General features: G+C 42.9%; 1 protein-coding gene across 5 annotated transcripts in view; it reads left to right on the top strand.

Annotated features, from left to right (window-relative positions):
* The first annotated feature begins 17,565 nt into the window (after window positions 1-17,565).
* LARP4B (La ribonucleoprotein 4B) overlaps window positions 17,566-20,643 on the top strand; it is a 74,791-nt gene continuing 71,713 nt past the window's right edge. For all 5 annotated transcript variants that reach the window (XM_081132630.1, XM_081132629.1, XM_081132628.1 and 2 more), the window contains exon 1: window positions 17,566-17,647. The gene's annotated coding sequence lies outside the window, so the exon portion shown is untranslated. The remainder of the gene's footprint in view (window positions 17,648-20,643) is intronic.

The raw sequence follows: 20,643 nt of genomic DNA, 5'->3' as shown, positions 1-20,643 counted from the left end.
GTCCTCTAAAAGAGGCCCCAGAGAGCCCCCTATCCCCTTCCACCATGTGAGGACATAGTGAGAAGATGCCATCTGTGAACCAGGAAGTGGGTTCTCACCAGACACCAAACATGCTATTGCCTTGACCCTGGACTTTCAGCCTCCAGACTGAGAAATGAATGTCTACGGTCTAAGCCCTGAGTCTGTATTCTCTTGAGCAGCGGAGGCTGACGGAGACCACTAGTATAGCTTGCTTTCACTCTCAGGACCCCGCCCAGCCCTTTCTCACTCAGGGCCTTTGAGCACGCTGCATCCTCTGCCTGGAACCCTTCAAGTCTCAGCATAAATGTCACCACCTCGGGGAAGTCCATCCCTGGTCACTCAGCTCGCACCCTTATTCTTCCTCGGCTCCTGTTTATTCCCTCCATCAGGGCAAGCCTTGGCTCCCTGGCTTTTGCTGGGTACAAAATGACAGGAAAGTGTATTTCAGAAGAGGTGACAGCATACACAGAAGGCCCAAGACAAGAGAAAGCCTGGTGGTCTGAGGGGCAGAGGAGGTCTGTGGTAGTGAGGGGTCAGTGAGGACACAGACGTGTGCAGACTCAGAAGCAGTGCCAGACAATCACCTCCACAGACTGGACCCAGGGGCCCCATGTTCCCCTGCCCCAGTGTAGAACATAAAACCTGTCCCCCCTGAACTAAAAGTAAAATACGACAAATAAGTGGGGGGGGGGGGAAGGAAATATTCCTGGGATTTTCAATGCTCTTTGGACAAGAGAACGACTAAAGCTCCTTGTTTGCTCTGCTGTTTCTGAGTGTGTGTCAAATGTTCACTGTCACGGGACCCTTTGGGGTGTGGATCAAGGGAGGCCAGAGTCCAAGCCTTGAGGTGAGATTCACACTGTGGTTGCATGAAAGGACCTTCGGTCTGTCTGTGCAGACTTAAGTCATAAAAAGTCATGGGCATCTTTCTAGGGAAAGTGTCCACCACTTCCTTCAGATTCTGAAAGAGATCTGAGCCCCCACAGACACGCTGAGACCCACAAAGCAGGCACATCCCTTAGTGTGAAGTATATTACCTGCCATCTAAATGTAGCTCACGTGAATGGAAGATACCGTTCCTCTGTGTTTAAGTGTGTTCTTCAGGCTCACACTCACTAAAACTGCAACCCAACAGACCAAAGGAACTGCCAGCAGTATCCACGTGCCCTCCAAAGCAGCAGACCGTGGAGGTCACAGTCACCGAGCCGAGGCCTCAGTGTCACAGGCTCTGGGATAACTGCGGAATCCACACCCTGGAGGTTCTGACAGCCTGTGTGTGGACTCGTCAGAAGAACTGAATCTGAGTATTTTCTTTGAAGGTTAGAAAAGAAGGTAGAGAATATGTAACTGAAGATTATCCTGGATTTCAGGCAATAGTATAGGAAGAGAGATGTTTTCAAGTCAAGAAGCATAAGTGGTTTTAAGAAGGGAGTGACAGGAAATAAGAGTGTTTATCACCCTCAGTATCCAGAATAGCAAGAACACTGATGCCATCTAGGAGAACAAGGGAAAAGGCTTTCCTCTGGACTCCTGCAAAAAGCCCATGCTAATAAAAACTCTGGAAGTCATTCAGGCCATGTACTTGCTGTCGGATTTCCCAGCGATTTTCTAAGTAAAAACATTCTTAAACTTTCCGGAATGTGGAAAGAATAGTGGCATTGGCCCATTCACCTACCTTTCTGGAACAACTTGACTTCAGGAAGGAATCTCGTAATAAACAGTGGTCTTACTACTCTAAGACCTTCCTAATCGGATGTTCTGCTTTTATTTCTTTCCCGATTACCTTTAGAAGAGTTTGTGAAAACATTTACCACATACCAGACTTCTGACTTAAAGAGCTGGCTTATCTTTGCAAAAAGAAAAGTTGAAGCCTGCCATCTCTCAAGCCAACGTGAGGAGAGGCTGTCCCCTTTGCCCAAAGGAACAAAAAGAGTCCAAGATGAAATACTGCTTGTCATAAACCCCTTTCCTTCCTTAACTCGGTCTCCTTACCTATCCATATCCCGCGTGTTTCTATCTAGAGAAGCAGTCATCATGCTATGCTTGCCTGCAGCTCAAAGCCCCTCCTGAAATGACCCCTTACCCTCATCTCCACACACTCCATGATCCACCCTAACATTTCGGCATTCCCTAGCGGACCCTCTGCTCCGCCAGGCACTGCCCCGGCCCCCACCATGCACACCTGTATTTACCTGTGTGTAGATGTGTGCATTCCTCTGTCTGCAGGAGGTGCCTCTCTCCTTGTGCTTTTGCTCAGAGCCTCCCACCTTCCTCTTCCTCATTAGGACCATTCCTCACTTTAGATTCAGATCATCACCGCGCTTTAAAATCTAAGTCCACTCTACCACAATTATTCCTTTCTTTCTTCATATCAGTAAATCCAGTCAATAAATTTAGGAACTAGATGGACACTTTTCATATGGGGACACTTAACGGGTGATATAAAGCATGCCAGAAATTGTCTATGCCACTTAGAGATTAATATTTGGTAAGGAAAATCAGAAGTTTTTAGATAACTACAATTCAGAAGACAGAGCACAGGACACATTAATGACGTTTACAGCCACTTAGAGGAATGAGGAGACTTTCACCCTTCACATCTAATGTTAAGACCACAGTGTCATGGACCCTGGGGAAGGGAGGAGGGGGAGGAAACCAGGGTCGAAGAGGAAGGTGCTGACCCAGAGGATAGGGGTGGCCGCACAGTCCAATATGCAGTGTTCAGACTTGACCTGGACAGAACTCATTTCCTGGAAGAATGCAGCAAGAAGATGGATCACGGCAGCAAAAATAAACAGTGGATGAGTTGCAGGGAGGCACCAGCATAGTTCCAGGAACAGAAATAAAGGAGAGGAAGGACTAGGGGTAGAGGGAGGAAGACTGGCAAACGACTTCAAGACTTTAGCCAAATGGGCCAGGTTTCTGGGCAAGACTGATTTCAGCAGGAAGCTAAGAGAGAAGCCCTTCCAAAGGCAAGCTAGCACGCAGGGCTGGAAAGCTGCACCTGGGGAGCCCCGCGCCCAGCCACCCAAAGCTGCCAGGCCTGGGCCTGGACCCTGGACCTAATGGCTTTTTCTACAAGTACTTTCATTTGTGCTACTTTATTAATGGAAAAAGAATTGTAAGGTAAAGTAAGCACAAATCACTCTAAATATAGAAACAGCTGAACGTGAGTGGTGGCTTATATGGATGTCATTGACACGATTCCTTCAACATTTCAGTTTATTCGAAATGTTCATATGAAGTGGTCAGGAAGTAATAAATCCCCCCGCCCCTGTTTTTTTAAGCACAAACACTGCTGCTCCTTAACAGATTTGCCCTCATTAGAATAACTCAGGGAAAAACTTGGTGGAACTGAGGAGGCAGAGGGAAGAGCCAGGTTAGGAACAAATGGGGAAAGCACTAAGCGCGCCCAGGGTGTGGCAAGTAGACCAGTTGGCCTAATGGTGGCTGTGCACCTCCTGCGCTGGGTTGGACAGAGAATTAACTCATACTGAGTCAGGTCCCAGAAACTAAGAGCTTACCCTCTATTCAGAGAGTGAACATGCACACACGTTGCAAAGAAGTGCGTAAAAAACACGGCAAAGAAGTGCATAAAAAATGCTAACGATGGCAGGAGGAACTCCATGTGTACAAGGCTTGGAGAAGAGATGATATGTGAACAACACTGTGAAAGATGTGTAAGATTTAGATCATCTGAAAGGAGACAGTAGAGCTTTCTCAGTGTGTGTGTGTGTGTGTGTGTGTGTGTGTGTGTGGTCATTTTATGAAGCATAAATAGAACTACTATTTGCCTTTCTTCTTAATTATCTCATAATCTCTGAGCATTGGCAGGCAGATATCAGGGTGAAGAGAGGCTGTCTGTGGAGGAACAAATAGAAAGCCTGCTGCTCTGTCCTCTTACTTCCTGCCCACCTCCAACGGCCCTCTCTGCTGAGACATGGTAGGGCGTCATGGTTACAGGCAGAGTTAACCTAAAGAAACACTTCTTGGGGAGTAGACTGGTCTGGACCTTTTGTCTCAAAAAGGTGATATGTGGACAGAACTCTAAGACCATCGTACAGACCTGTGTCTTTAAGAGTATCTCTGCTACTGGGCTTTAAAAAAATCCTCCAGAACTCCTTTCACAATATATTTTTTTAAAAATGCTTATTGAAGCATTAAATGCCTTGAGAACTCGCGTTTCTATGAAGTAACAACTAGGGACAATTAGTTTTCACAATCACACTTTCTTATGTTCACCTGCCTTTTCTAGGATAGCCTATATTTTTTTGTTTGTTTTGTTTTGTTTTGTTTTTACTTACCTCTAAGCTAATATGATCTCACATTTCCCATTATGGGGAAAAACTGTGAATCAGAAAATCTGACTGCCAAGCTTGTTTTTCTCCTTCTTCGCTTATTAAGTGAACTTGGCTGAGTCATTCAACCTTTGAGCCTTTTTCTTTAACTGAAATAAAATTGAAAGATGAGAATAATTCTGCCCCATTGATTTCACAACACTGATATGATGCTCAAAGGAAATATGTATGCACAAACTCACTGTATGACATACAAAAATTATTAAAATTTCAGCAAGTTAATATGTACCAACTTACATGATTCATTTTCTTTGAGTGCCTTTCACTGACATACCATCAAACCACACGTAGAAAGCAAGTACTTTGTCCCAAATATTAAAATGTCCAGGCCCGGATAATTTCACTGCAGCCTGCTACCAAACATTTTAAAGAATTAACCCCAATTTTCCATAATCTCTTCCAGGAAACAGAAAAGGAGAGGACACTTCTTAATTTATTTCATGAAGCTAGTATGACTCTGATAACAAAACCAAAGACAGGATGAAAAAAGCAACCTACAGACCAACATGCTCATAAATATAGATACAAAACCTTATAACAAAATAGCAAATAGAACTCGGCATATATAAAAAGAATTCTATACTATGGCCAAGTTTATTTTAGGGATGGAAGGCTGGCTCAATTTTCAATTATCAATCTACCACATTAACAGATTAAAAAAAGAAAAAGCACATCAACTGCTGCAGAAAAAGCATTTAATAAAATTAACATGCATTCTTGATAAAAAGGAAAAAGAGAACTCTCAGAAAAATAGGAATAAAGTGGATCTTCCTCAACTTAATAAAAGGCATGAACCTACAGCTAACAGTATACTTATTGGAAAAGACAGTGCTTTCCCCCTTAGACCAGGAACAAGGCAAAGAGGTCTGCTCTCACCATTCTTTTCAACATGGTGCTGGAAGTCCTAGCCAGTGCAATAAGCAAAGAAAAGGAAATAAAAGGCATACTTATAAGAAGGAAAGAAAGAAAACTGTCATTTGAAGATGACATGATTCTCTACATAGAAAATTCCAAGGAATCAACCAAAAAATCACTAGAGTTCAGCAGGATCACAGGTACATAGTAAACATACAAAATTAATTTGTATTTTGTATATACTAGCAATGAATAGACACCAAAATTAAAAATACAATGTAATCTACAATCACTGAAAAAAATGAGATACTTAGGTATAAATTTAACAAAGTATGCATAAAATTTGTACGATGAAAATTACAAAATACAATGAAAGAAATCAGAAGGATCTAAATAAATGGGAAAATGTAGGGAGTTCATGGATTGGAAGACTAAACACAGTAAAGATCCCAGTTCTCCTCACATAGATATAATACAGAAATACAGATTTAATGTAATTTGTGTTAAAATGCCAGCAAGATATTTTGTAGATCTAAAAAATTTTGGAATATATGCAGAAAGACAAATGGACTAGAATAGCTAAACCAATTTTGAAAAAGAAGAATAAAGTGATGGAATCAGTCTATCCCATATCAAGATGGATCACAGACCTAAATGTAAAATACAAAACTATAAAACTTTTAGGGGAAAAAAAAGGAGAAAATATTCAAGATCTATGGCTAAATAAAAATTTCTTAGACTTCACACCATCAACATGAAAAAAAAATGGTTAAACTGGTTTTCATCAAAAATAAAATCTTTTGCATGGTTTTGCAAAAGACCATGTCAGAAAGACGGAAAGACAAACCACAAACTAGGAGAAAACATTCACAAAGCATACTTCTAACAAAGGACTAGTATCTCAACTATGTGAAGAACTTTCAAAACTCAACTCAATAGTAAAAAACAAACAATCCAAGTAAAAAATGGAAAACAGATCTGAAAAGACATTTCACCAAAGAGGATATACAGATGGCAAATGAGTACATGAAAAGATGTTTGACAAGATACTCCACATAATGAGACATCAGGGAAATGCAAATTAAAACCACTGTGAGATACTTTTATACACCTATCAGTATGGCTTAAAACACACACACACACACACACACACATACACACACACACACACACTCACACACACAACAACACCCAATGCTAGTGAGGGTCGGGAAAAACCCTATCACTCACATACTGCTGCTGGGGATGTAAACTGGTGTGGTCACCTGGCTGGTGTGGCTCAGCAGTTGAGCATGGACCTATGATCCAGGAGATTGAGGTTTGATTCCTGGGGGGCCTATGCCTGGGTTGCAAGCTTGATCTCCAGCGGGGGGGGGGGGGGGGGGGGAGGCAGATGATTGGTGACTCTCATCATTGATGCTTCTGTCTCTTCGTCTCCCTTCCTCTCTCTGAAATCTATAAAAACATAAAATAAATAAAATAATAAAATAAAACAGTGCGGTCATTCTGGAAAGCAGTTTGGCAGTTTTTTAACAAACAAAACATGCAATTGCCATACAACCCGGTAACTTTGCTTCTTTGAAGACAACACAAAAACCTGTACACAAATGCTCATAGTAGCGTTATTTGTAACAGCTCAAAACTGGAAACAACCCAGATGCCTTCTACCAACGAATGGTTAAGCCGTGGTCCATCCACACCATGCAGCAGCACTCTGCAATAAAAAGAAACAAACTATCAATCCATACCCATACCGAGAGTGATTCGCCAGAGAATTATGCTGAAGGAAAGAAGCCAAAGCCAAAAGGCTACATACTCTATGATTTCATTTATAGAGCATTGCTGAAATGACAGACAGAAACCATGAACAGTTTAGGGGCTGCCAGGATTAAGGCAGAAGTGGGCGTTCTACATCTTGAGTGTAGCGTCAGTGTCTTTGTTGTGATGTTGCACTACGATTGTGCACAATGTCACCCCTGTAGGAAACTGGGGAGAGGAAACCTGTGACCCTCTGTATTATTTCTCACAAATGCAAATGAAGTTATAATTACCCCCAAGTTAAAAAGCAAGGCAGCCCTAGCCGGGTGGCTCAGTTGGTTGGCGCATAGTCCTGCACACCAAAAGGTTTCAAGTTCGATTCCTGGTCAGGGGATATACCTAGGTTGCAGGTTTGATCCCTGGTCATGGCATATATGGGAGGCTACTGATTGATGTTTCTCTCTCACACTGATGTTTCTCGAGCAGCCATTTTCCAAGCTACTGTTTTACTCCAGGAGTAATCTACCTTTCCCCACTTTTCCCAGAAAGGCTCAAAACAGTGAGAAACTACTGAAAAGGACACGTGTCACCCCATTTCCAAACCACTTGAACCATGAGCCCCGACTGTGCAACACTTGCCATAGTTCTACACAAACTGCTTAGTTACTTAGAAGCTCAAGCAGGACAGATCTCCCTTCAGGATGGGCAGAGATGGTCCCAAAAGTTATGGCCTTTGAGCCTAAGGCTAGAGAAAAGCTCAGTGGGCCCGGTCAATTAAGATGCAGACAAACTAAGGACAAGGCCATGTGATGACCTAGCAAGAAGGCAGCTGTCTGCAAGCCAAAAAATGGGATCTCACCAGAAACCAAATCTCCTGGAACCTTGATCTTGGACCTCTAGCTTCTAGAACTGTGAGAAAATAATTCTGTTATTTAAACGATCCACTCTGTAGTATTTTTTACGGCAGCCAGATATACTGGTAAATTATATCACTTAGAAAATTAGACCCATTTTAACCTACTTTGCATTCTCTGAATAAATCCAATGTAGTCATGGAGTATTTATCTTTTTTATATATTGCTTATATGGTTCAGTAGAAATCTGGGAAACATTTGAAGGATCATGGCAGAAGGAATATAATTTTGGATCAGGAAAATTTAATAATATGGGTTGATCTTGCTACAGAAAATGAAAATATACTATTATAAGATTCTGTTACTATACATGAAGCAGTATAATTATACTTGAACTTATGCTGATAAGCTAATGATGCATGCTATAAACTCAAGGAACCACTTATATAACAGTTACAGCTAATAAGCCAACAAAGGAGATAAATAATCATAAAACATACTCAGTTACTCCAAAACAAGGTAGAAAAACAGGAAAGGGGGAACAAAGAACAAATGGGATACATAGGATATTACATGTTATTGATTTAAACCTAACCATGTTAATTCTCACATTAAATATAAATGAACTAAATACAATAAAAAAGCTCAACTATATGGTGCTTACTAGAAACCTACTTTAAATATTGTCACAAATGGGTTAAAAGTAAACAATGTCAAATAGAGGTATGAAAAATAAAAAGAAAGGCCCAAGTCAAATTTCTAAAGATAAAAACTACAATTTCTGAGATACAACGTACACTGGATGCGATTAATGGCAGTTTAGACATTGCAGAAGAAAAATGAATTTGAAGACACAGCAGTAGAAACTATCCAAAGTGAAACACAGGAAGAAAAGACCAAAAAAGTATGAGCAGTATTTTGACGTATTTTTGTATTTAAAAGATCGGTGAACTTTGTGACAACGCAAAAGAAAGTATACACACTTGAGAACAAAAACTAATACAAGCTTTTATTGAGGGGGGAAAAACAAATTGAAGAAATGAGGCCCATAGAACTTGAATAACTTGCTAAAAGTTAGAGATAGAAATACGGTCCTCAGGTCCTGGACTCTTATACTGACTCCCATCAGCTACCACACTGAATTAGAAGACAAATGTTAAAGGAGATGTTTATTTTCCTAACCTTTTAAGATTTAAAAAAATATATATTTTTTATTGATTTTTAGAGATAGAGGGAGGGGGAGGGAGAGAGGAAGAGAAACATTGATGTGAGAGTAGAATATCCATAGCCCCCTACTGGGGATTGAACCCATAACCCTGGCATGTGGCCTGACTGGGAATTGAACCAGCAACCTTTTGCTGCATGGGACAACGCCCAACAAAACTGAGCCACACTGGGCAGGGCTAAGATTGTTTTAATAACTGAGGAAACTACCAAACTAATTGCCCTTAAAATTATAAGAGAAGTAATTTGCTCACCTTAGTACATCCTCTTGGACAAATGTATATTTATTTATAAAAATAACAATTATAAATACAGCTACACTGGGCACTAGGGCTTCAATATATGAATTTGGGATGGATACATTCAGTCCATAACAAATAGTAATGCTAAAATTTCTTTTAAATTATGTTAAAAATATAATAATATAAAATATAAATTATAACTGTAATTCATAATGTTTATTTATATTTTATAATACAGTACACAAAAAATTGGAAACCTTAAAAAATCCATAAACATAAGAATCAACAAATATTTACTGAATTTTATTTTATTTTTTAAAATATATCTTTATTGATTTCAGAGAGAGGAAGGGAGAGGGAGAGAGAGATAGAAACATCAATGATGATAGGGTCATCATTGATTGGCTGCCTCCTGCACGCTCACGACTGGGGATCAAGCCCCCAACCCTGCATGTGCCCTGACCAGGAATCGAACCTTGATCTCCTGGTTCCTAGGTCGATGCTCAACCACTGAGCCACGCCTGCCTGGGCAGGCACTAGCTTTTAACAAACTGTTTACTGACTGATATTAATAAATCAAAGATGAGGACCAGAAGCAGAAACTGGAACAGAACGAAGCACTTCAAGATGAGGCACAGGGCCCAGCCGGACATAGCTCAGCTGTTGAGCATCAACCTAGGATCCAGGTGATCAGGGTTCGATTCCCGGTCAGAGCACATGCCCGGGTTGCAGGCTGCAGCCGATCAATGACTCTCTCATCATTGATGTTTCTATCTCTCTCTCTTCCTCTCTCTGAAATCAATAAAGAAAGATATATTAAAAAAAAAAAAAAGATGAGGCACAGGGACTCAAGAGTCAAGTGCAGGGTCAGCCAGGCCCCACAGGCCAACTCCAGGGGCAGGACAGGGCAGGGTCAGCATCCACCCTAAGGGCCAGGAATAAAAATCCAAAGCAATAGTGCTGACAGGAAGGGAAACTTGTTTTTCCCTGAATATTAATGACAGGCACCTGTCCATCAAACAGGGAGGAGGCCAGCATGGAAGTTGAGATTCAAATCTAAATCTCACTCTAAGGCCCACGTCCCCTCCCCACATTTTCTAAGGGTCGTAGCCCCAGGCCAGTGATGCTGAACAAGATTTCCACATTCTTGTGGGGAAAATGAACCAACTACCTACCAAAGGAAGTGTGATAGGCCAAACTGATATAATTGTGTTAATTAGACTATTTAGATTTCCCTACTTACAGTGAGGCAACTGTTGATCACTACATATGCCTGTCTGCAGGAGAATTTGGAAGTTTTTGTCTTTAGTGACATGGTGTTAAGTATGTAAATAATTAGAGTTCCAATGGGCAGAAGCTGATTGAGAATCCAAAAGAAAAGCAATGGTGTTGGTGAAGTAGGACTTCAGAATTCCTGTCCTTTTGGTGCATCTTTTTCTAATTTATATCTGTTATATACCAGGAAGGCTGATTTTGGTCATGCTATTAACATTCTTCCTTGTTTTCTGAGGCCTTGGAGTTGGCTGTGTGTATGTCCTTACTCTCACCCTATATTTCCTCTCTCCTCCTTGCCCCATTCTCTTACTCAGGATGTTTTCCTTCAGCAGGAATGTTGAAAAGTCAACTTCTCCTAGGACCCCAGGAACGCTTGTCCCTCAGGGTGTGTCACAAAACCCCATGATACTGAGTGCCAGGCATTTTGCAGGTGCTAGGGATAACAGTGTCCCTGGTATCATGGGGCTTAGAGGTAGGGAAGAAGATCAGAAACAACTGCAATCAGTACTCAAATGGTGTTGCTCTCCCATTGCTTTCCCGACCTCCTGAAGCATCTTTTATACCAATTCTCAGCATCCAACTCTGCCCACTTCTCCTGTAACAACTTTGTTAGTGGGGAAAAAAAAAAAAGAGACTTTATATTCTATAATGTCAGTCTTAGCTCAACCAATGAACTCTCAGGAAAAAGAACACCTGACATAAAGCACTCCCATTCAGAATTAAGGCTGAAAACTGGCTTCTGATTCATATTCTCATGTATGTTCAAAATGCTCTCCTGGGAAAAGGCACCAACATGTATTTCAGTTAGATGAGAGTTACAGGAAGAGGGAGACTGGCTGAGCCCAACTCTGAGAATAATCCACAACAAGCAAAGATCCCATCAACCATTTCAAAAAGGAGTCAGGAACTAGGAATGGCTCAGCTGGTTAGTTCTTAAGCAGGGCCTCACATGAGGGTCAGTCAAGAAGCAGCTTGGGCTGTGGGTGTGCGTTCTCATCTGAAGACTGTGCTGGAGTTGGAGGACCCACTTCCCAGGGGTCCTCCATGGCCTTTGGCAGGAGCCTCAGTTCCTCCCCACAGGGACCCCTCTAGAGCTGCTGGGTGTCCTTATGGCATGTCAGCTGGCTTCCCTCAACATGATAACCCAAGAGAGGAGACTATGATTCCAAAAATATCATTAGATCATGAAATTAAAACAACTTCCCATATTTATGATAATCAATAGGGGTCTCTCATTCATTCAAAGCTGAATATTAGTAATACTCCCACTATTAGATATGGTAACCCAATACCTTCTACACTTTGCAAAGGCTGTTCCATCTGAAAGAACAACTTACAGGACAGTCTTTTGACCTCTGGTTTGAGTGTGTGCAAATATGATGTTTGGGAAAGAAGATCTTGTTAAAATCAATTATTTGGGAGGAATTGGGACCTAGGAGATGGATCTGGTCTAGAGAGAAGGGGGTGGGGAGGTGCATTTGGAATCTGATCCTGAAAAAAATGAGGGGATCAGGCTCCTAGGAGGGTCTAGGAGTTTGATCCAAGAAGTCTCCTCCCCTTCTCAATCTTTATCTTCCTGTTTCCTCTACTATACCCTTCTGTTTTCCTAAACATAATTACCCCTCCCATTCCATTTCTAAGCTGTCTCCATCAGATACTTCTCATAATAAATTTGGAACTAAACTAGCCAAGGGAAAAAATATGACTAAGAAACATATGTGAATGTGCTCAAACACACTAGTAAACATAAGAAATAGAAATTAAAGCAAAAATAGATATCATGCGATACTGGATTACTATAACACCAATTGGAACTGCAATCATTTAAAAGGAATAGCAAGGTCATGAGGAATTGGGACTCTCCATGTTCATCCATTCTCAGATGGTGGCAGGAGAAGGACTTCTATCAATAAGATATGTGACAACCTTAGGAGAGAAAAGCAGGCTGAGTCCTTAAAATCTGTAAAAGTGACTTAGTAGTAAAGAGGACATCTCTGAAACATTCATTTTCCCCCAAGCACATTCCTCACAAACACTTTTACAAACCCTGCCACTTCTCCAACCTCATTTTCAGCAAACAACCTGTCCTGAAAGTCTGGGGTCTGAGCTCCCGTCACCTTAGAGGAACAGGGTTCCCCTTCTTGGCCACCACTAACCTCACCACCTGAGCCAATGATTTTGGCCAGTCAACATCTTAAGGCCCAACTTCCCACTCAACATTCAGTACTTTCTCTGTAGTATTTACATCAACCTCTAGTGGTCACCTAACCTCAATAACTTCTAAGTGAAACCTTGGAACATTCTCTTTTCCAGGTCTTCCAAATGCCTCAGGATGCAGTCAAAACTCCTTGGTTTGGTGCTGACAGTCACAACCTGGGACTAGCCTGCATTCGCTTTTCTCATATTGCCTCTGGCTACCTCCCCACCACGCACTCTCTGATCCATGCACTCACTGTTCTCCATGAACACCAAGCTCATGCTGTCTTCCTGGTCCAGAAAGCCATCAGTCCTTGAAGTCCCAACACTGCAAGCTAAGTCCTATCCCTACCCCTGGTGTCTATAGCACTTATTTTTAGAATAACACATTTTGTCTTCTGATTTAGCAGTTTGTTATACATTGTTTTGTTCATAAATATCTCATCTCCCCCCAAATACTGTAATATCTTTGAGAACACAGCCTACATTATATGTAGCATTTCTTTTGTATACTTACAAAATTAAGCACTTAATTGTATACCCCTTAACAAATAACATCATGCTTAAGATCAAAACATGGACTGTATAGGTGTTCACTGAATAGTCCTATTTTGAGGGGTATAGGGGAGCATATCAAGAAGTGCCACACCCACCTGGTTTCCAGCAAACACACTAGGATATGGTGCTAGAATCAACACCTTAAGACTGAAAGAATTCTAATTTCAAGTAGACTTAAAATAACTCATATCTTTATTCACAAACGTTATATAACCCAGAGCTGGACCAGTACAGCTCTAATGTCTTCAGGGAGAATTGAAGCTGTTCTTTTCTGAGTGCAGATGTCACAGTCTGACTGGATTTTATCAGGAAGCAATAGATTAAGTCTGGTTAAGTCTTTATATAGAAAGCTATTTGTCTTCCACTTTGCTATGTTAAGCAAGGTATAGCAAAAAAGTTTCCACTGAATGAAATGTGAAGTTTCCACGAAGATACTCCCATTCTGCTGACAGAACATGGAAAACATTATGGTATAGTGGGAAATGCACCCAATCTGGAGTTCTAGTCTGGCTTTCTACTCACTGGCAAGGGAATCTTGGGCAGATTGTTTTATGTCTCTGAGGTTCACTTTCCTTATCTGTAAAATGGAAATGGTGATAACTTTTATTCCAGTGTCATTTACCCTTTATTTATATTTGTTAGTTTGAACTCATTCACTCTTCCCCTCCCCCCAGTGTATTCTAACATATTACTAACATTATCCATTTTGATATTTCCACCTAATTTGATTAAGCCAGCTCCTTATTGTATTTATATTTGGGTGGATTTTGGGGGCCAGAGATCCTCCAGAGCTTAAACCTTTTACAAGCCCCATCTTGCCTCATCATAAAATCTTGACTATGAAATTCAAACATTTTAAGTGGCTCACAAGAGCCTTGGTGTTCTTTCCTTGCTTATTCCTCTGGGCTCCTGTGCTCACCTCCTCCTTGTCAACTTGGCTTTATGTTTTGCCATGTTCAAATACTAATGTTCTCTGACCAGGACTGGCCTCTCCCTCCCTGCTGGGAGGTTTGCTGGGAGCCCCTCCACTCCTGTCTCTCTGGCCTTGGCTTAGTTATCATTTTCCAATTCCTTCCCGAGCTGGCTGTAGCCCCTTCCATGTGCTTGCTACCTGGGCACTCTGTCCACACTCCATAGTCAACCTTATTCCTCTTTATCCCTCACTGCTCACCTGCCTTCTGGTCTGTGCTGCTGTGCATCTCCCCAGCACTTAGCACAGCCCCCTGAGGCAGAGTAGGGGCTTGCAGGGTGTTTAATTCATGGATAAATGGATAGTTCTAGATCATTAGAAATAGAGTATGAGCACAGAAAATGAGTTTGCTAACATACAGGTAAGGTAATTTCCAAAGATGATACATACCGCACAGAGAAAAGGTGTTTATTTTTCACTGGAAATAAAAGAATGTTTCCATATATTAGCTGAAATTTAGGCTTTTACCAAGAGAATAATGTCTTGCTTTTTTCATTGGTTAATTCAACAAACATTTTTAAGGAGATCCTATGCCCCTGCCTTCCACCCCCCCACATGGTGCTAGATATCACTCCTATGGGCCTACTCCCTTGTTTGGCAGATAGTCATATAAATATCATTGTAATAGAGCTATGAACAGACTGCTAAGAGGACCCAGAAGGGGAAAGGAATCTCTAAAAGGAAAAAGTTTATGGTTGACATTTGAGCTGTAGTTTGAGAAATTAGCTAGATTAACAGAAGTGGAAGCAGAGGAAGGACACTTCCGGCAGAGGGTAAAGCACAGATGAAAAGACACTAAAGTATTACAGTGCTAAGGAATGAAAAGGCGCCCCACACTTAACTTCAGGAGCAGCAAACATCTGGGAACCCATGATTGTTTTGTTCTGGTGTTTTGTTTTGTTTTTTAAGTATCTCTTTTATTGATTTCAGAGAGAGGAAGGGAGAGGGAGAGAAAGAGACCAAAACATCAATGATGAAAGAGTCATTGGTTAGCTGCCTCCTGCATATACCCCAATGGGGGCTGAGCCAGCAATCGGGGCATGTGCCCTGACTGGGACTTGAACAGTGACCTCCTGGATCCTAGGTTGATGTTCAACCGCTGAGCCTTGCCAAGCTGGGCTTGCATGGTGTTTAACAGGACTCACTACACACTATGGCGACTGTCAGTTGATTTGCCTTTCAGTAACCAGTTAGGTCTTATAGTGTAAAGCCTGTGTATTACTCCCATCTGCACCCAGCAACTACGGCAGTGACTTCCAAATACTTGTTACTTCAGTGTGAATGAAAGGTTAGGGTGTCTGACCTAGGGCTGGAAAGGAGATGGGGCAGACTGAGACAGGCTAGGGCTTTCTAGTCCATGGAACACAATGTGGATCTCACCCTCTGGGGCAGACAACAGGTCTCCATTCACAGGTGGATGGTGAGGAGGCTTTTTAAGGAAATGTCGGCATAATGTGTGATGGGGTAAGGAGACCCAGAAGCAGAGACCAGCCTCCACGCTATGAAAACAATTGGGAGCAGAGCAAAACCATCCTTAGAGGGAGAAGGAAAGAGTTTTTAGGTAGGGATGGTAGGGCTTGTAACTGCCTGACATGGTTTTGAGAAATTTGTGTTAAAGTTGATCTTACTTTTTAAAATAGAAATACCATAAACATGTGTTTTATATTATGACCTCACATCCCAAGGTGAAAGTGGATGTTTTATTTGAAACACAGGTCAAAAAAATAAAAATAAAAATCATAGAGAAATAAAATGCTTGGTGTTGATTGTTCAACAAGGATCACACGACATGAACAGAAAGTAAGAGATGCCATTTAAATATAATGTATTCTCCTCTCACTTAGGTGTTTAGTCTTTTCGGTAATCGAGGAACTTGTCTGTACAGCAAGAAGATGACTTTCCAACTTTGGAGAATTCCTGACCTTTCACAGGTAGACCACAGAACTGGGCCCAGGGATGATGTCACAGGCCAAGAGTAGAGGCCTTGGTCTCAAAGGTTACAAATGGACATAAGCATAAACAAGGCACCTGAGAACATACCCAACAGAGAGCTTCTCTTGGAAAGTGAGCTTTCAACGCTGTTTTTTCTTCTTCTAAAATATGTACATGATTTCAGTGTTAGCAGGAATCTCAGTCTTCAATAATCTCAGTGATTATTCTCCTTAAAGACAGTATCATGAATATCATTATTTAACTTACAAGTGGCTTAGAGCTAGGATGTGAAAAACATCATCAAGCAGGAAGCGCCCCGCACTGACGGCAACGCTGCGACCTCCCAGGAGATAGTGTAAGCCCAGGATGCAGAAGAAGTACAAATAAGAAGCACGGGACAGAAGCCTGGACAGAGAGACCCAGAAAGCCTTTATAACGGGTTGAATACTACAATTTGGCCTAATTCATCTATATGTCTATACCATCAATAATCAATTAGAGCAGCTATACAGGATATCGGGCACGTTTAAAAAAGGTGTACATGCTTTTCTTTTGTTTCTTTCTCCCGATAAAATGGGTCAGAGGTGGGTGACATACTGTCGAGTTCGGGAGGACACCTGAATCTCAGCACTCCCCCTGAAATCCTCGAGAAAACAGCTGACAGGTGGAGGAACGAGGAGAGACTGAAGGCACGTGCGGCCAGCGCGCCTTCTGCTCAGCAGGCTCAGGGGGCTCCCGGACCTCCACCGGGGACGCAGGCCTCGGGAGGAGAGCCCCGCGGACGCGGTCGCGGGGTGAGGAGGGCGCAGCCTGCGGTCTGCCAGCCCGCACCGCCTCCTCAGGTCGCCTTGGGGCGCAGGGGAGGGCGGGGCGGGGCCGAGCAGCGTGCACGGGGCGGGGCGGTATGCGCGGGGCCGGGCCTGGCTGCGTGCGCGCCCGCGCCAATCATAAGCGCGGGGGAAAGGGGGCGCGCGCGCGCGGAGAGGCCAGGAGATGGGGGTGGGCTGGACGTCGCGCGCGGCCAATCAGGCCGTCGCGTCTTCATGACGTGAGGCTCTCCCGGGCTCCGAGCGCCAGTCGGCGGGCCCTGCGGCTGAGTGTGCGGGTGCGCGGGCAAACGGGGCGGGACTTCCTCCGAGTCCCGGAAGCAGGAGCTGTGTGTTCTCATGCGAACGGGAAGGAGCGTTGGGGCCCCGGAGTCGCGAGGTTGAGACATTTTCGGGCCCGAAACGGGAAGGAACTGCTCCCGTACGCCGCTAGCCCCCGCCGCGCCTTCCCCCGCCGCTCGCCCGGGCCGGCCGTGCCCCTGCTCCCGCCCCTCCCTCACGGCCGGTCCGCGCGTGGCGCGGTCGCCGGGCACCGGGGCTGCGGCGGTCGGCGGCCGGGCGGCGGCGGCGCTGACAGGTGAGCGCGGCGGGCGAGCAGGTCCCGTGCCCCCTCTCCCTTCCTCCGCTCTCCCCACCGCGCCCGGCTGCTGTCTCGGACCCGCGCCGCGCCCGCCTGTCACGGGCCGCCATCTTCCCGGAGGACGCGGCCGGCAGGGCGGCGGGCAGGACCGGGCCAGAGTCGGGCGGCGAGCAGGGCGGCGGCGGCTTGCAGGGCCGGAGTACGGGCTGGGGCCGGGGTTTGGGCAAGGTCCGGGAAGGGCGGGGGTCTGGGTAGGGCCGGGGTCTGGGTAGGACAGGGTCGAGGTCCGGCAGGGCCTAGGGTCGGGAGGGGCAGGGCCCGGGTCGCAGTCCAGAGTCCGGGCAGGGCCGGGGTCGCAGCCTGGGGTCTGGGCAGGGCTGGGATCCCAGCAGGAGCGTGGTCTGGAGTCCGGGCAGGACAGGTCGGGGTCCGGGCCCCTCCGCGGGTCTGGCCCGCACTGCGACGGCCTCGCCCTGCCCTCCGCCCCGGAGCCTGGGGCCGCCGGCCGGCCGGGCGGGGAGGGGGCAGGGTCATTCGGACCAGGAAGTGGAGATCCTGTTGCTCTGTGAGTGTTTGGGAAGCTCCGGTTCTTTGGAAAGGTTTAAGCAGAGGCAGATTCTGAAAGAACTAGGAAAAAAAAAAATCTGAATAAGTCCCGTGTTCGAAATAGGGCTAGGAAACAGTCGAGAAAGGGACAGGTCGGGAATTCTTAACCTACCTGCTTCTGGGTCTTGTCCAATCAGAACGTAGATTTAAGAGTTAAGACTTAAGTGTAACTTTGTATTGCAATTCTTTGTGCAGTTAATATATTACCCACCCACCCTTTTTTGTAAAATTGTCTTTAATTCTGCCTGACGTGAAACTTGAGGAAATTATCTGTACGGTAGCTCTTATGCTTTCGAGAGCCCCTCCTGGCTGCAATGTATCTTGTCCTAATCTTAAGTGGAAGTTTGAAGTTTGGGGTAACTGAAGGAATGGGAGAATATCTCTGGACTGTGCAGGGAAATTAGTTTTTAAGTATGAGGGTTTTTAAAAAAGATAATGCCAACTTGAAGATGAATATTGTTAAGTAAGCCTACAAGTTATTTTCCCTTTTGAAAGTTTTTTCTCTCTTAATATTTAGCTGGTCTCTTATTTTAAGTTGTATTAAGTATTTTAAATGCACTTGAAATAGGTGCTAAGTTGTAGTTTGCAAAGACTAAGGGGAGAGGTCGGGAAAGAGTGATGTTCACTTCTCTGGGGTGGTCAGATAGTATGTACAGTGTGCAATTTCCTTGCTTCCCCACCTGCCTGGCTCCCTCTAATTTACAGTCCCAGTAATTTACAGAAGTTGAAATGGTTGTGGCTTTTCAACTTTTCTCTGTGTTTAATATACTGAAAGACAGTTTTATAATCAGGCTATAAGAAATCACTTGACGGAAGCTTGCTTAACTTGCTTAAAGTGAAATAATTTCTGAAAGGCATCAGATTAGCAAGTTTGTTATTCATCCATAAATTTGACTTGTGTACTTTCCTTTGGAACTTGTGTTTGGTTATAAATAAATTTCATCCTGTATTTTGAAAAGTTAATGTGAGATGACTTATTTACATGCAATAATGGCATGGCTTCTTTCTGATTAGGAATTACCCTATTGGTGCTTCACTTTTTTCATCTCTAAAGGAGAAATGGATAATAACATCAGCCTCATATGACTTTTGTTGATGTTGGCTGGTTTTACTATTTTTTAAATTATTGAGATTCTTACTGAGAATTTTGAAAATGGTGCTTACCTTATTACTATTTTCAGTATTCTTTCTGTGTCAATTTTAATTTAAAAAAAATTTTTTTTTGCTTGATCACGTATATTTGGACAGAGAAATCAGGTACTGAGGACAGAATGTATATTTGGAGAACAGAGTCATACTTTATTTGAGTAGTAGCCAGAGAGAAAATAGATGATAATATGGGTACAAAAGTTTCTAGCACTCGTTTTAACATGTTTTGTAGAAGAGTAGCTGAAATTAAATGACAGCACATTCAGGGAGAAATTTGATTTTATTTAATGTTCCTAGGGATTGAGATGTTTTTAAAGTTGAGATTTGGAGATTTTGTTGAATTTAATCTGATTTCCACAAATAAGCACAAGTTTTAACAAATACATAAACTCAGTGGAAACAGGTATTTTGCTTAGTGATTTGTTTTTTTTGAGGCAATCTTTATATAAGACAATTCTAAAATATTTAAGTGCAAGTTGGGAAGATCACGTTGTTAATGGTAATAACAGTAAACAGCGCCTGCAAGTAGCCCCACTACTCTACGTGGGTTTGCAACAATATTTACAAGTTTTTGTAGTGATAGATCTGTGTGGTTTTGCTAACCAAGAAGTGACTGAGGAACTCCTTTCACTCTTCAGTGGCATGCTAGAGTTCATACTTTTCATATGATAACTAGGATTATAATCTAGGCCTAATTTTAGTAATATGTGTTATCTTTATGATGCTCCCTTGAGATTGCAAAAAGCTGTATAGATATGTTAGTTTAAATCCATTTGCTATTGTCCTAATGTTAAAGGCACAAGTTTTAAATATGCTTTCATTAACACATGCTTGTACTCTTGCAGAGTTCTCATGTTTAAGGACATTTCAGATTGGTAAATGCAAGAAAATCTCGGAGTATATTCTTGTAATTCTTCCTGTAAGATTATTGACTCAACCTTTTGCTCATGGAGAAAAGAAAACAATTATGTTGTATTTATGGAAAATACATTGTTAAAAAACAGACACTGCTGTAGGGGTTTTGTTGTTTATGCTCTTTTGTAAAACTTTATTCCTGTAAAGAGTTCTCCTTTTTCTGTAAAAGCTAATTTTAGAGTACACAGCGAATGAGGCACTGCCTTCTGAGAGGGTTCAACTCAACAGAACTGATGTTGGTTTAGTCTAGTTCATTTTAAACTTTTTCTCCTAATTGTTGTACTGGCTGATGTCTTTGGAACTACTCTATTTCAGGAGTTATC

The sequence above is a fragment of the Miniopterus schreibersii genome (genome assembly GCF_964146895.1).
Source record: "Miniopterus schreibersii genome assembly, chromosome: 1".
Classification (NCBI taxonomy): Eukaryota; Metazoa; Chordata; class Mammalia; order Chiroptera; family Miniopteridae; genus Miniopterus; species Miniopterus schreibersii.
This window is presented reverse-complemented; position numbering and strand designations above follow the sequence as displayed.